Source organism: Rattus norvegicus, chromosome 3 (genome assembly GCF_036323735.1).
Source record: "Rattus norvegicus strain BN/NHsdMcwi chromosome 3, GRCr8, whole genome shotgun sequence".
NCBI classification, from domain to species: Eukaryota; Metazoa; Chordata; class Mammalia; order Rodentia; family Muridae; genus Rattus; species Rattus norvegicus.
The window spans coordinates 164,058,429-164,072,547 of record NC_086021.1 but is presented as its reverse complement, the minus strand read 5'-3'; the positions used below and the strand labels follow the sequence as shown (position 1 = coordinate 164,072,547).

General features: G+C 47.3%; 1 pseudogene; it reads left to right on the top strand.

Moving 5' to 3' along the window:
- The first annotated feature begins 287 nt into the window (after positions 1–287).
- Positions 288–857, top strand: Rpl12-ps7 (ribosomal protein L12, pseudogene 7; annotated as a pseudogene).
- Positions 858–14,119: the final 13,262 nt, after the last annotated feature.

Genomic DNA, 14,119 nt, shown 5'->3' with positions numbered 1-14,119 from the left:
CTTCCATGGGCACTAGATACATGGTGCACAGACAAACATGTGGGCAAAACCTCATATATAGAAAACTAATAAATCTAAAATATTTTAAAATTATGGCGAAGCTGAAAATTCTGTTTCCCAGGGATGCTGTAGCTCCCTATTACGGTTGTGGGCGTGGTTCTGTTCTTGTTGTTATTCCCGGTGGAGACCCACTGGAATGCCATCATACACGTTACAACAGTACGGTTGTGTACCATACGTGATAATGACAATACACTGTGAATCTTAAAAAATCTTATCCACTTTTCGGCTTTCGGTGCAGAGGAGGCAATGGTACAACTTTCTTCGGTCGTCCCGAATCCGGGTTCATCCGACACCAGCCACCTCCACCATGCCGCCCAAGTTTGACCCCAACAAGATCAAAGTCGTGTACTTGAGGTGCACCGGAGGCGAGGTCGGCGCCACATCCGTCTTGGCCCCTAAGATCGCTCCTCTGGGTCTGTCTCCCAAAAAAGTTGGTGATGACATCGCCAAGGCTACCGGTGACTGGAAAGGCCTCAGGATGACAGTGAAACTGACCATCCAGAACAGACAGGCCCAGACTGAGGTGGTGCCCTCTGCCTCTGCCCTGATCATCAAAGCCCTCAAGGAGCCAGCAAGAGACAGGAAGAAGCAGAAAAACATTAAACACAGTGGAAACATCAACTTTTGATGAGATTGTCAACATTGTCCGGCAGATGAGACACCGGTCTTTGGCCAGAGAACTTTCTGGAACTATCAAGGAGATCCTGGGTACTGCACAGTCTGTGGGCTGGAATGTGGACGGCCACCACCCTCATGACATCAACAGCGGTGCGGTGGAGTGCCCAGCTAGTTAAGAAGCAACAAGAAAATATTTAAATAAAAGACTATCTGATAAAAAATAAATCTTATCCAAAAAAGAAAGAAGGTTCACTGTAGAACAGGTGCTGTGGCTGGCTTTGTGGACCAGACCTGTTAATTCCAGTACTTGGAAGATTAGGGTTTCCTCAGCTAGCTACATGGTATCTTCAAGGCCAACCTGGGCTACAGGAGACCCTGCCTCATACAACGAGGAACACCACAGTGCTGCCCTGACTGCAGCCTAATCCACCTTGTGTTTATCAAGTCTCAACTCCAGGAAAAGGCCCTGTGGAGTGGCTGCCTTATGTATGCCATGCATGACTGCATAATGACGTCAATGTTTGCACAATGACGAAACTGCCTAGTGGTGTCCTTCTCAGGATGGAACCCTGCGGGATAAGTGAAGGATGATGCACCTCACTGGTGAGTGGAGCAGTGTTTGAACTGAGTTCACGGTTAAACCAAGTGACTTCTGAAAAAGCAATTGGTTCATTTCATCTTCCCTGGTATGTGTTTAGGCTCCCGCCAACCTTCCTTTTTTTTTTTTTTTTTTTTTTTTTTATTAACTTGAGTATTTCTTATTTACATTTCGAGTGTTATTCCCTTTCCCAGTTTCCGGGCAAACATCCCCCTAATCCCTCCCCATCCCCTCCGTTATGGGTGCTCCCCTCCCCATCCTCCCCCCATTGCCACCCTCCCCCCACCAGTCTAGTTCACTCGGGGTTCAGTCTTAGCAGGACCCAGGGCTTCCCCTTCCACTGGTGCTCTTACTAGGATATTCACTGCTACCTATGAGGTCAAAGTCCAGGGTCAGTCCATGTATAGTCTTTGGGTAGTGGCTTAGTCCCTGGAAGCTCTGGTTGCTTGGCATTGTTGTACATATGGGGTCTCGAGCCCCTTCAAGCTTTCCAGTTCTTTCTCTGATTCCTTCAACGGGGGTCCTATTCTCAGTTCAGTCAACCTTCCTTTCATTAAAAACAAATCAACGGGAACATCCTTGGACACAGTATTTCACATCTATACGGATGTCTCCAAGGAAGGCTGTAATGGTGCATCCCCTAGTCAATCACTGGGTAGGGGACCCTTACCCTTTCTGTATAGTGACATTGCTTAGCATGCCTCCAGAAAGTTGTTTGGTTTTTTTTTTTTTTTAAGATTTATATATTTATATTTTATGTGTATGGGTGTTTCACCTTTAGGTTTGTCTGTGCACTACACATAAGCAGTGCTCACAGAGGTGAGAAGAGGGTGTCTGTGGTGGTTTGAATGAAAACAACCCCCAGGGGCTCACAGTGGGTAGCATAATTGAAGGTGTGACCTTGTCAGAGCGAGAGTGTTACTGGGGGGCGGGGAGGGCGGGCTTTGAGATTTTAGAAGCTCCAGGCTGGCCCGTTGTCACTCTCTCTTCCCGTTGCCTGCCTCTCAAGATGTAGAGCTCTCGGCTGCTTCTCCCGCACCGTGTTTGCCTATGTGCTGCTACATCATGCTGTATGTCATGCCTGTATCGCCATGATGACAGACAACGGACTGCACCTCTGAACTGTAAGCCAGTCCAGTGAAATGTTTTCCTTTATAAGAGTTGCTGTGGTTGTGGCGTCTCTTCACAGCAACCAAACCCTAACAAGCTCAGAGTCAAATCCCCAGCAGCTGTGCAGGTGCTGAGACGCTAACCCGGTCTTCTACAGGAACAGCCAGTGCTCTAACTGCTGTGCCTTTGTTGATTCCCAGTTTGTTTACAGATAGGGTCTTAAGAATCACAGACTGACCTTGAATTTGTTATTAACTAGTCAAGTATGATAGGTTAGTATTCTACCAACTAAATTACTTCCCCAGCTGCAGAAATCGCCCCCTGGTCCACAAGACAGGGTTTCTTTGTGTAGTCCTAGCTGTCCTGGAACTCACTGTGTAGACCAGGCTGGCTTCACACTCAGAGATCCGCCTGCCTCTGTCTCCCAAGTGCTGGGATTAAAGGTGAGCATCACCACATCCAGCTTTAGAAAACCCTTGCTAACCAACTAGAGACCTTAGTGTCTCCCTGAGAAATATAGAATTTGGAACATATCTGAGTCTGCTCTTGCTTTTCTAGCATGAATTTGGCCAGATCATTTTTTTGTTTTTCTCTATTAAATTAAAAAAAAACAAACTCTGTGTGTGTGTGTGTGTGTGTGTGTGTGTGAGAGAGAGAGAGAGAGAGAGAGAGAGAGAGAGAGAGGGATGGTGTGATGGTTTGAATAACAATGGCACCACAGGCTCGTTTACTTGAATGCTTAATCAACAAGGAAAGTGCCACTATTGGAAAGGATTAGAAGGTGTGGCCTTGTTGGATGAAGTGTGTCACTGGGGGGGGGGGGTGAGGTTTTTTTTTTTTTTTCTTCTTTTTTTTGGAGCTGGGGACCAAACCCAGGGCCTTGCGCTTGCTAGGCAAGCGCTCTACCATGGGGGTGAGTTTTGAGGTTCCGAAAACCTACACCAGATCTAGGCTCTTTCTCTCTGCTATCTGCAGTTCAGGATGTGTAGAAGTCCCAGCTACATCTCCAGCACCATGTCTGCCTGCATGCCGCCATGCTCCCCACAATGATGCTAATGGACTAAACCTCTGGAACTGAAGGCCAGTGCCAGTTAAGTGTTTTCTTTTATAAGAGCTGTTTTGGTGACCGTGATGTCTCTTCACAGCAATAGAACACGGGTCTATAACTCTAGCACTTGGGAAGTGTGAGTGGGGAATTTAGAGTTTGGTTCTGGCAGGGAAGAAAGGGGAAAATCTGGGCATGGTCTTCACACTTGTAATCTTAGCCCTTGGGAGGTAGAGACAAGAGTATCAAGAGTTCAAGGCCAGCTTCAGCTACATTGTGAGTTGGAGGCCAGCTTGGGCTACATGAGACCTTGCCTAGAAAGAAGAAAAAGAAAGACAGAGAGACCGGCTAAAGAGAAGACTCAGTGGTTAAGAGCCCTTGCTCCTCTTCAGAGGACCTGATAAGCTTGGCTTCCTGCACCCACGTGGTGGCTGACGACTATAACAGGCCGCAGACCTTGGCACAACTGACTCTGTGGTGGAAGTAACAATCGGGCTGTAAAACTCAGCCCATAGACAGCACCACCTGCCAAAACTACACCAAAGATCTACCCATCAAAGCCGTAGTTCTGGGAATGGCTCCGAATGTACTAACCTTGTTTTTTGACTTCTGTAGTTCTGCTCTTGGCTAACTGTTCTTGTTAACTGAAGTGTGTCAACCCAGGACATGGTTTTTGTGTTTAAGGGTTCACCCTGAGAGAGGTTTGGGGCTATGCTGAGATCCCAAACAGTGAGTGTAGTTGCTGGCTGGCTGCTAAAGACTTTTCACTGGCTTAAACCCATGGCCATGCAATCCTTTCTGGTGAATGCCCCACCACAGCAACCATCTCTAAAACTCTAGGTGCAGATGGTCTTCTGTCTTCTTCTGGCCTCTGTGGGCACCACGCAGAGGTGGTGCACATTCATACAGGCAAAACACTCATGCACATAAAATAAAAATAAATAGCTCTTGAAAAAGAAAAAAAAAAGAATCAAGAAGAAAAAGCAGGGGTTGGGGATTTAGCTCAGTGGTAGAGCACTTGCCTAGCAAGCCCAAGGCCCTGGTTCGGTCCCCAGCTCCGAAAAAAAAGAAAATGAAAAAAAAAAAAAAAAAGAAGAAGAAGAAAAAGAGGAGGGGGCGTGGCTCAGTGATGTAACATATAATACATGCTTACCATTCATGAGGCTCCACATTCCATTACTGGTACTAGGAAAAAATATGATTTTCCTAACTTCATACTCACAAAAATTTTGTGAGGATGACAGTGAATGTCATTAATTTGTTTGGCATTCCCAAAGTGCTTAATAGGTGGTGCTCAATAGTTCTGATTTAATTCTGTAATATTAAACACTCGGGGCGTATAGCATAAACACACTCGCCCCTCTTTTTCCTCCTTCTTTCTTCCTGGACTGAACATATAACGGATGGATTCTGAGAAGCCGCTGTGGACAGTGGGGGTGACTCTGATAGAAACCGCATGAAGACCAGTGGGTAGAAAGATAGACTTTGGGTTTCCAGGAAATTATCTTAGCAGTTTTGGATAGTTTATTTTTTTTATTTTTTTTTAAAGATTTATTTATTATACATAAGTACAGTCTAGCTGTCTTCAGACACACCAGAAGTGGGCATCGGGTCTCATTACAGATGATTGTGAGCCACCATGTGGTTGTTGGGAATTGAACTCAGGACCTCTGGAAGAGCAGTCAGTGCTCTTAACCACTGAGCCATCTCTCCACACCCTGGATAGTTTATTTTAAATAATCTCTCTCTCTCTCTCTCTCTCTCTCTCTCTCTCTCTCTCTCTCTCTCTCTCTCTCTCCCCCTCTCTGAAACAGGTTTCTATATGTAGCTCTGGCTAAGATTCTCTAGATCGACCAGGCTGGCCCTCCAGCCTCTGCCTCCTGAGTGCTGAGGTTAAAGGAATACACCAGCACACCTGGCTCAAATGCTTCTTGTCTGGGAAATGGTTTTTAAAAGATCTCAGTACATGGCTTGGATGAGTTTGAACTCACTATGTAACCCAGTCTGGTCTCGAACTCTTGACTCTCCCACCTTGGCATCCTAAATACTGGGACTACTGGTATGTGCCACTACACCACTTTCTTAATCCTCTTCATTTTTTACCTACTGAGTCTAATTTTACTGACCCTCAAGCACTGAGCTAAGTTGTGGGCAGAGAGCAATGATGGTCATGGAAAATTTTTTACTAGGCAGTTAGAGTTGAAGTAGGGGGACATCTGGAAATTTTTCCTTTCTTTAAAGCTGGTCTCGTATAGCACAGGCTGTTCTGGGGCTAGATACAGAAAGCCAAGGATGACCCTGAACTCCTCACTCTCTGGAATTGCAAGTGTGCACCTCTATGCTGGCTTGGAGATTTTCCTTCCCTGTTACAAAGTAGTCAAAAGAGGATGGGGCCCTCCCTTCTGCCTCTGGACATTGTCCTAAAGATAAGATATCCGTTTCTGTAGCAGTCTGCTGAGCTTGTGGGGAGTCAGTCTGATGGTCCAGATAATGCCTGGTGATAGCAGAATAGGGAGAAAGAACCTGGGTCGTTGTGAAAGGTTCAGCCACTAAACTAATATACCTGGAACCTGCCAAGCACAGGCTCTTGTAAATCAGGGATAAAAACAACCTTCCATTGCTGAGCCCTCCGCAGCTGGACTTCAGGCAATTTGTAGCAAACTTCTGAGTAATCAGTGGAGGATGAGGCCCATGGTGTGGCCACCGAGTAAAAGGGCTGAGGTGCAGGTGAAGGTCATGGATGGTCAGGAGGTGAGGAGTCAGGAGGCCAAAGTATGGTATGGACAACCTCATGAAATGACAATTGTCCAATGAGATGGCTTAGTAGGGACAAGAGGAGCACAGGCAGCAGGCAGTCCTCAGTGAAGGAAGATGTCAGGGAAGCAGTAGGACATTGGAAAGTACGGAGCTTAAAGAGCCATTGCTGTGATGTGCACAGGGATGAGATAGCAGCCTGGACAACTTTGCTTCTAGAGAGTGAAAAGCAGTTTCTGTCAGGTAAAATGATGCACGACTACAATCCCAGCTAAGGAGCTCACTGAGACAGGAGAATATGAACTCCAGGTCAGGTGGAGCTCTGTAGGCAAACCCTGCCTCAAAAAGCCCAAACAAAACAACAAAACCTGGGCGTGGCTAGTGCTCCTGAAACCTCAACGTTTGGAGGATGGGGAGCCCCAGGGTCTCTGGTGCTCGCTGACTACCAGCTTAGCCCAAAACTGGAAGCGAGCCAAGCAAAGTTAGAGCCCTATGTTGGCATTTCGTCTAAGCTCCGCCCCTCAGTTACCTGGCAACAGCCAGGTGTGCCTGACTCAGTATAAAGGGGCTACTTATTCCAGACTCACACTCTTGCTCTCTTCTCTTCTCTTCTCTTCTCTTCTCTTCTCTTCTCTTCTCTTCTCTTCTCTTCTCTTCTCTTCTCTTCTCTTCTCTTCTCTCTTCTCTTCTTGCTTCTGTTCCTTACCTGTATCCCCTCTCTCCTCATTTCCCTCGCCTTCTCTCTCCACATGCTCATGGTCAGCCTCTTCTCTTCTCTTCTCTTCTCTTCTCTTCTCTTCTCTTCTCTTCTCTTCTCTTCTCTTCTCTTCTCTTCTCTTCTCTTCTCTTCTCTTCTCTTCTCTTCTCCTCTCCTCTCCTCTCCTCCTCTCCTCTCCCCTCTCCTCCATTCCCCTCCCCGTCCCTCCCCTCCCCCCCTTACTCTCTCTCCTTGCCCTTCTTTGTCTCAACGCCTCTTCCCATGCCCTGAATAAACTGTATTCTATACTATACCTTCCTGTGGCTGACACCTCATGGGGAAGGGATACCTTAGCATGGCTGGTTCCCCCTCACCTTGCTATGCCTCTGCCAAACATATCCCTGGCATTTCTCTTTCTTCTTATAAAACACAACACTGTGTCTCAAGAGAATACACTGAGGAAGACATTTCTCTCTTTGGTCTGCAGCATACAAGCACAGGCGTGCACGTGCGTACGCACACGCGTGCGCGTGGGCACACACACATTTCATGTGTGTGAATATTTTTTGTATGTATGTATGTATGTATGCATGCATGTATGTATGTGCACCACTTGTGTGCTTGTGCCAGTGGAGGTCAGGAGAATGCATCAAATCCCCGTGGAGATTCAGATGGCGAGAGCCACCATGAAGGGGCTGGGAACCCAAGCAAGGGCTTTTGGAAGATCAGCCAGTGCTCTCAACTGCAGAGCCTTCTCTGCAGCCCCTGCAGTGCTGGATTTGGAACTTCTCTTCCCTCCTGATCTCCGTTGCCTCCAGAGGAGGTTTCACAGTGAGCTCTGGTCTTCTGGATTGATGAGGTCATTCATGCTGCTGGAGATCAGGTGGGTGGGTCTGGGGACCAAGCTCGGGCTTTCGGTCTGCAGACAAGGGATGTACAACTGCCTCATTTTTATGGGCCCTCAGACCTGTATCTCCCACACTGGAGGAGTATCCCCCACACTGGAGGAGTATCCCCCACACTGGAGTATCCCCCACACTGGAGTATCCCCCACACTGGAGCACAGGTAGGATTCACATAAAAGCAGGCCCAGAGTGCTGCCATCTTGGCCTCTCAGACAACCTCTTCAGGGTGGTTTCAGGTTTCCTTGTTTGAGCGAGGCGGATGGCAACCTTTCTAAACAGAACAATGCTGGGCCAATTCCCTGTGTAAACCTTCTTCCTGAGACAGAGCCATCAAATGTGCTCATTGACTTGGCATGAACCTGACAACCTGAGTTCAAGTCCTGCAACGGAAAAGTTGTCCTCTGAACTGCACTTACTTTTCACAGCCCTGCCATAAATAAATCAGTTTTGAAAAACTCTCTACAGAGCGATTTCATGGGACTGCTCTCGACGATAATTCAAAATGGAACACCAAGTGTGTATGGGCCACTAACAAATTTCTATCCATTGTTTCCTTCTCTCTACTCAACAGCACTAGGAGTCTACACTGCTGTCCTTTATCTAAAGATGGAGTCGCACCCACAGGGCTCACCTGTGCTTCAGAGCTGGAAAAATGACTGGCAGGTTCAGTGGCTCCCGAAGGACATATTCACATGCAGGCTGGCATGTGCAAAGCCCTATATTCCGTCCCAAGGAAGACAAGGGTACAGGCGTGCGCAAACAGTTTCAGCTTCTGTGTGACATGATCCTAGCACCTTGTGAAGGTGCTCTGAGCATCTGCCAGGATGCCTAGATTCAAGGTGACTGTCAGCATTAGCATTTCAGGATCCCGGTCTTTCGAAAAGACAGTCCCGGATCCTTCTCTACAGCCTTTTGTTAGCCTTTCTCCATTTGACAGTTTTTCTCTATTATAAAAAGGGGAAATTGAAGTATGAATTATTAACACAATCTTGGCATCTAAAAACTGCTTGTGACCGTGTTAGACAGATAAGGAACAAAAGGAAACAGGCAGATTTAGATGTGGGATCCAAACCTCTGTCACCATTTTTGTCTCAGAGGACACACACCAAGCTCACTTCCTTCTCTTTGGCCTTCCAACCCACGTTTCTGTCTTCCCTTCCTCTGTAAGAAGTGACCATAAGGCACCCGTACCCCGTGTAGAATGGGTGCTGCCAAGTGTGCACCCCAAGGCCAGCTACCAGGCCTGGCGATTTTGCTTCCCTGGAGATTTACCTCATCCTCTGAGTACTTGTCTTTTTTTTTTTTTTTTTTTTTTTTTTTTTTTTCAGGAGCTGGGGACCGAACCCGGGCCTTGAAGCTTGCTAGGCAAGCGCTCTACCACTGAGCTAAATCCCCAACCCCCGTGAGTACTTGTCTTAAGCACTTCCTCACATTGCTGAAAAGAAACCCTCAGCTCATGGATGATTGGCAGCATCCTGCTCCCTGCTGCCCAGGCTCTGGGGTCCCTGGGGTAGAGCTTGGCCTGACATAGCAAGTCTTGCTGCAGCCCCATCACCTTAGCTTTCTCTCTGGGAGGTGGCAGTAGGGGACAACACAGGGGACATAATCAACTAAGCTCCCACCATGTCTACCACATCCCTCCTACTTCCCAGCAAGGTTAGATTTCTAGGGCTGCTGAAAAAAAGACCACAGCTCTGGTGGCTGAAAACAGCGGACACTTATTCCTTCATATTTCTTCAGGCCAGAAGTCCACGATCAAGGCGTGGGTAGTGTAGGTTCCTTCTGAAACTCTGAACGAGAATCTGTCCCAAGCCTCTCTCCTAAATCTGGTGAGTGTTGGCAGACCTGGGTGTAATTTTTGTGTCTGAAATGCATCCCCCCGCCCCGTGAGCTCATGTACTTTGAACACCTAGTTCCTAGCTGGTGGCACACTTTTGAGAGATCATAGAACCATCCAGGTGGGGCACATAGTTGGCAAAGCTGGGTCACCAGGGACAGGCCTTTGAGGGTTATAACCCAGTTCTCTTTGCTTTCTGATCTGCCAAGATCTGAACAAGTTATGCCAATGTTCCTGCAATGGTGGCCTGAGGCTTCTCACATCATGGACTGTATGTCCTGCAACTGTGGACCAAAGAAACCTCTGAAGCTGTTTCTGACAGGCACTTGGTCCTAGTGATATGGAGTAATATAGAATCTCGAGATAGATCTCAGTTGGTAAAGTGCTTGTTCAAGCATGAAGACCTGGGTTCAATTCCAGGTACCAACATAAAAAGCCAGGCAAGGGGCTGGTGAAGTAGAATTTAAGGGTTCTTTGGAGTCATTTGTGTTGGGTGGTGTTTTGCTGGGGCAAACATGTGAAGGAACATTTCACTGAAGCAGCACAGGAGAGAGGATGTTCTGTTAAAGCAAGCACATGAAAGGACACGTGATGAAGGATTCTTTGCTAACAACACGCTTCTATTGGTCTGTCACACATTGTGTAGTTGAGCTGCATTTGTCAGGACTCTGCAGACTCGGGCTGATTGGAGGCATGTGCTGAGGTAAGACAGGTGCTGAGGTAAGACAGGTGCTGAGGTAAGACAGGTGCTGAGGTAAATAAGACAGGTGCTGAGGTAAGACAGATGCTGAGGTAAGACAGGTGCTGAGGTAAGACAGGTGCTGAGGTAAGTAAGACAGGTGCTGAGGTAAAACAGGTGCTGAGGTAAGACAGGTGCTGAGGTAAGTAAGACAGGTGCTGAGGTAAGACAGGTGCTGAGGTAAGACAGGTGCTGAGGTAAGACAGGTGTTGAGGTAAGGCACTGGAGGACACGTGATATTTGGAGGGTATAAACAGGACTCGATGGGGTGAGGGAGGAGAGCTTGGCTTGCTGGTGCAGTTAGCTGTGCAATGCTTGTGGGTCTCCAATCTTCGCTAATCTTCCCTTCCCTGAGAGAGGCACAGTTGAGAACTCCTGGTGTTCCTGCTGGTCCCTCCTGCTGAAACTGAGGCCTGGCTGTCTTTGTTAAGTTGTGTCATCATGTCATCGCTGTTGCTAACATGACTCTACCGAGCTGGACTGCTGGTGTTCTGTGAAGTGTTTGCAAGTGGATTGAGCTGCCGCTGCCAGCTAGCTTGTGAACTGCTGATTTCCAGACAACATAGATGGGAGTTGCACCAAAGAACCTTTCTAAACAGGTCCACTCCCCACGCCCCTTATCCTTTCTTTCCCACTGGTGGGTGGTGGGCTACAAAGGAGATTAAAGCATTTAAGAACCTTAATTGGGGTTGGGGATTTAGCTCAGTGGTAGAGCGCTTGCCTAGGAAGCGCAAGGCCCTGGGTTCGATCCCCAACTCTGAAAAAAAAGAACCAAAAAAAAAAAAAAAAAAAAAGAACCTTAATTAAGGGCTGGAGAGATGGCTTAGCGGTTAAGAGCCCCGACTGCTCTTCCAGAGGTCCTGAGTTCAATTGCCAGCAACCACATGGTGGCTTGCAACCATCTATAAAGAGATCCAATGCCCTCTTCTGGTGTGTCTGAAGACTGCTACAGTGTACTTATATATAATAAATGAATAAATCTTTAAAAAAAAGAACCTTTATTAAAAATAGGATTCGAGGGCTGGTGAGATGGCTCAGCGGTTAAGAGCACTGACTGCTCCTCCAGAGGTCCTGAGTTCAATTCCCAGCAACCACATGGTGGCTCACAAGCCTCTGTAATGGGATCTGATGCCCTCTTCTGGTCTGCAGGCATACATGTAGGCAGGAAGCTATATGATGTATACACAATAAATGAATAAAATAAAAAAATAGGATTCGAAAAGAATTAAAGTTACAGGATGGAGAGATGCCCCAGAAGTTAAGAATACTGGTTGCCCTTCCAGAGGACCTGGGTTCAGTTTTCAGCACCCAAATGAGGACTCACAACCATCTCTAACTTCGGTTCCAGGAAATTCGATGGCCTTACCTCACCTCTGCAGGCAACAGGCATATACCCAGTATACAGACATATATGTAGGCAGAACACTTGTACACTTAAAAGAATAAAGACCAGGGATGGCAGTGCATGCCTATAAACCGAGAACTGGGGAGGAAGAAACAGACAGACTTGCTGGCTACCCGGTTTAGCCAAATCAGCAAGCTCCGCTGGAGATAACTGAGGGAGATGCACACAGTAGCTGACCCAACTGACAGTTTTTGGCTAGTGGATGTGTAACTCTATCCTTCCTTTTTCTTCTTCATGATGCAGTTTCTGTGACTGTCCCTTTTTTCTCTTATAAGGACATTTGGACTGGGGGTTGGTCTGTCACTGCTAGACATTCAAATGCTAAATTCTGTACCCCAAGATCTGGTTGCCTCAAGACTAGTGAATTCCCACATACACCAGCTTTAGTTGTGCAAACCTTGCTGTTGGTTAAATAGAAATGACTATAGCCAATCACTGAGAGAATAAGGAGACCTGGACTTTGAGTTACAGGGCAGGGCGTCACAGGGAGGGAGAGAAGGAGGAGAAAGGAGAGTGAAGGAGGAGGAAAACACAGAGAATAGGAGGTCTCTATTAGCCATGATGGGCCAGGAGCTCATGCTCCTGAACTGGACTCTGCAGACATGCTGTTGGAGCAGAAGTGACAGGGCGAGATTCAAACAGCAAGCGCTTGGGTAACACACCTGGGAAGTAAGCAGTTTAGCAAACAGAAATATAGATTAGGGGTAATCCCCCAATAATTGTGCTAGAGATATTTAAAAAGCCATAGGACTCTGCCTTGATTATTGGGGGAGCAGGCTGGCTGGGTCATATTAGTAACTAATAGAGTTTATTCAACTTCATGTATACATTTGAAATCGGATTTAGGTTCTTCCTCCTGGTAAAGCCACCTTTCCAAATGCTAGAAGCATCTTTTAGTCCGGGGGCCATGATTTAACTTAGAATGCCAGCCCTGCCTATGTTTCCAAAGAGTCGAGAAATCACCCTGGATCCTGGGAATGTCAGCAGCAATGGTCCTCTTGTGCTCTCTCCGGTTGGTCTTGCCTTGACATTTGATTAGGCAGGCTCACCTTTGTCAGGAAGGGAGCAGGAAACAGAGGTGATTCACTGATAACAGGACTGGAGGCCAAGAAGACAGGCAAATCATTACCAACACAGAGAGTTCTGCAATGTGGGAACATCAAGTCCAGGGGCAAAGAGCTCCTTTGGCACCATGCAAATGAGAGTGCCAACCCGAGGTCACCAGGCCACTGAGAGAACACTGGGGAGGGAGCAGGCTGGCATAAGAAGAGTGGGGCTGATGTTGGCCTGCAGATTTCACATAGCATCAAGGAGAGAAGCTTTTTGTTCTGCCATTGGTTTGCCCACCACCATTACAGACCCTGGTCCTGGCTATCTGATCTTTTTGTTTTTGTTTTTTGTTTTTCGAGGAGAAACTGGAAATCTGGATTTCCAAAAGTCGACAACTATGTCAAAATGTCAAGAAACAGTTATGCTCTGACTGCGATGCTATGACCCCTGCTCGACTGTGTGTAATCATCCACTCCTACCTACGAGCCTTACAGGTAGCTGTCCTCATCAGACTCTTTCCAATGCTGTGATAGAGAGATGTCCCAAGGCTTGGTTTCCTGTCTGAAGAGGTTTCAGAACCTCTTGAGCTATCAGACTCGGAAGCTGGGAGGTGTATATGATATATCTTTACAAATCCGCGCCAACCCCACAAGACTACATGATCTTTAGGGCAAGTCTCACTTACTAGAAAGTTCTTTGTCTGATCAGAGCCAGCATCAACCCCAGGTGCAGAGAGAGCATACACACATGTATGTATTCTCACATCTACACGTGTGTGAGAATCAGAAGCAACTACAGAGGGCGTGGCAAACACGGAGAGGATTGTTAAGGCTTGCTAGCCAGCCAGACCAGAAAAGGGGGTGGTGGAATTCCAGCAAGACCCTGTATGAAGGTGATAAGGCAGAGAGTGATGGAGGAGGACACTCAACACCTTCCCTTGACCTCCACACATGTGGGCACACACAGAGAGCCACACAGATGCACACCTCACACACGTGGACCACACACAGCCACATCGAAACAAAGCAAACTAAATAGGCTGCTTGTAGAGACTGACCTCACCTAGCCGTGTTTGCAGATGTGCAAGGGAGTTTTGTGTATTTGGCTTTTGTGTGTAAAAACATGTGTGTTGGGGGGTTGGGGATTTAGCTCAGTGGTAGAGGGCTTGCCTATCAAGCGTAAGGCCCTGGGTTCGGTCCCCAGCTCCGAAAAAAAGAGAAGAAAAAAAAATGTGTTTGCTTAATGGAGCTTGACCTGTGTGGTGTGAAAAGGGGGTGGAGGGCAGGCTGATAGCTGGG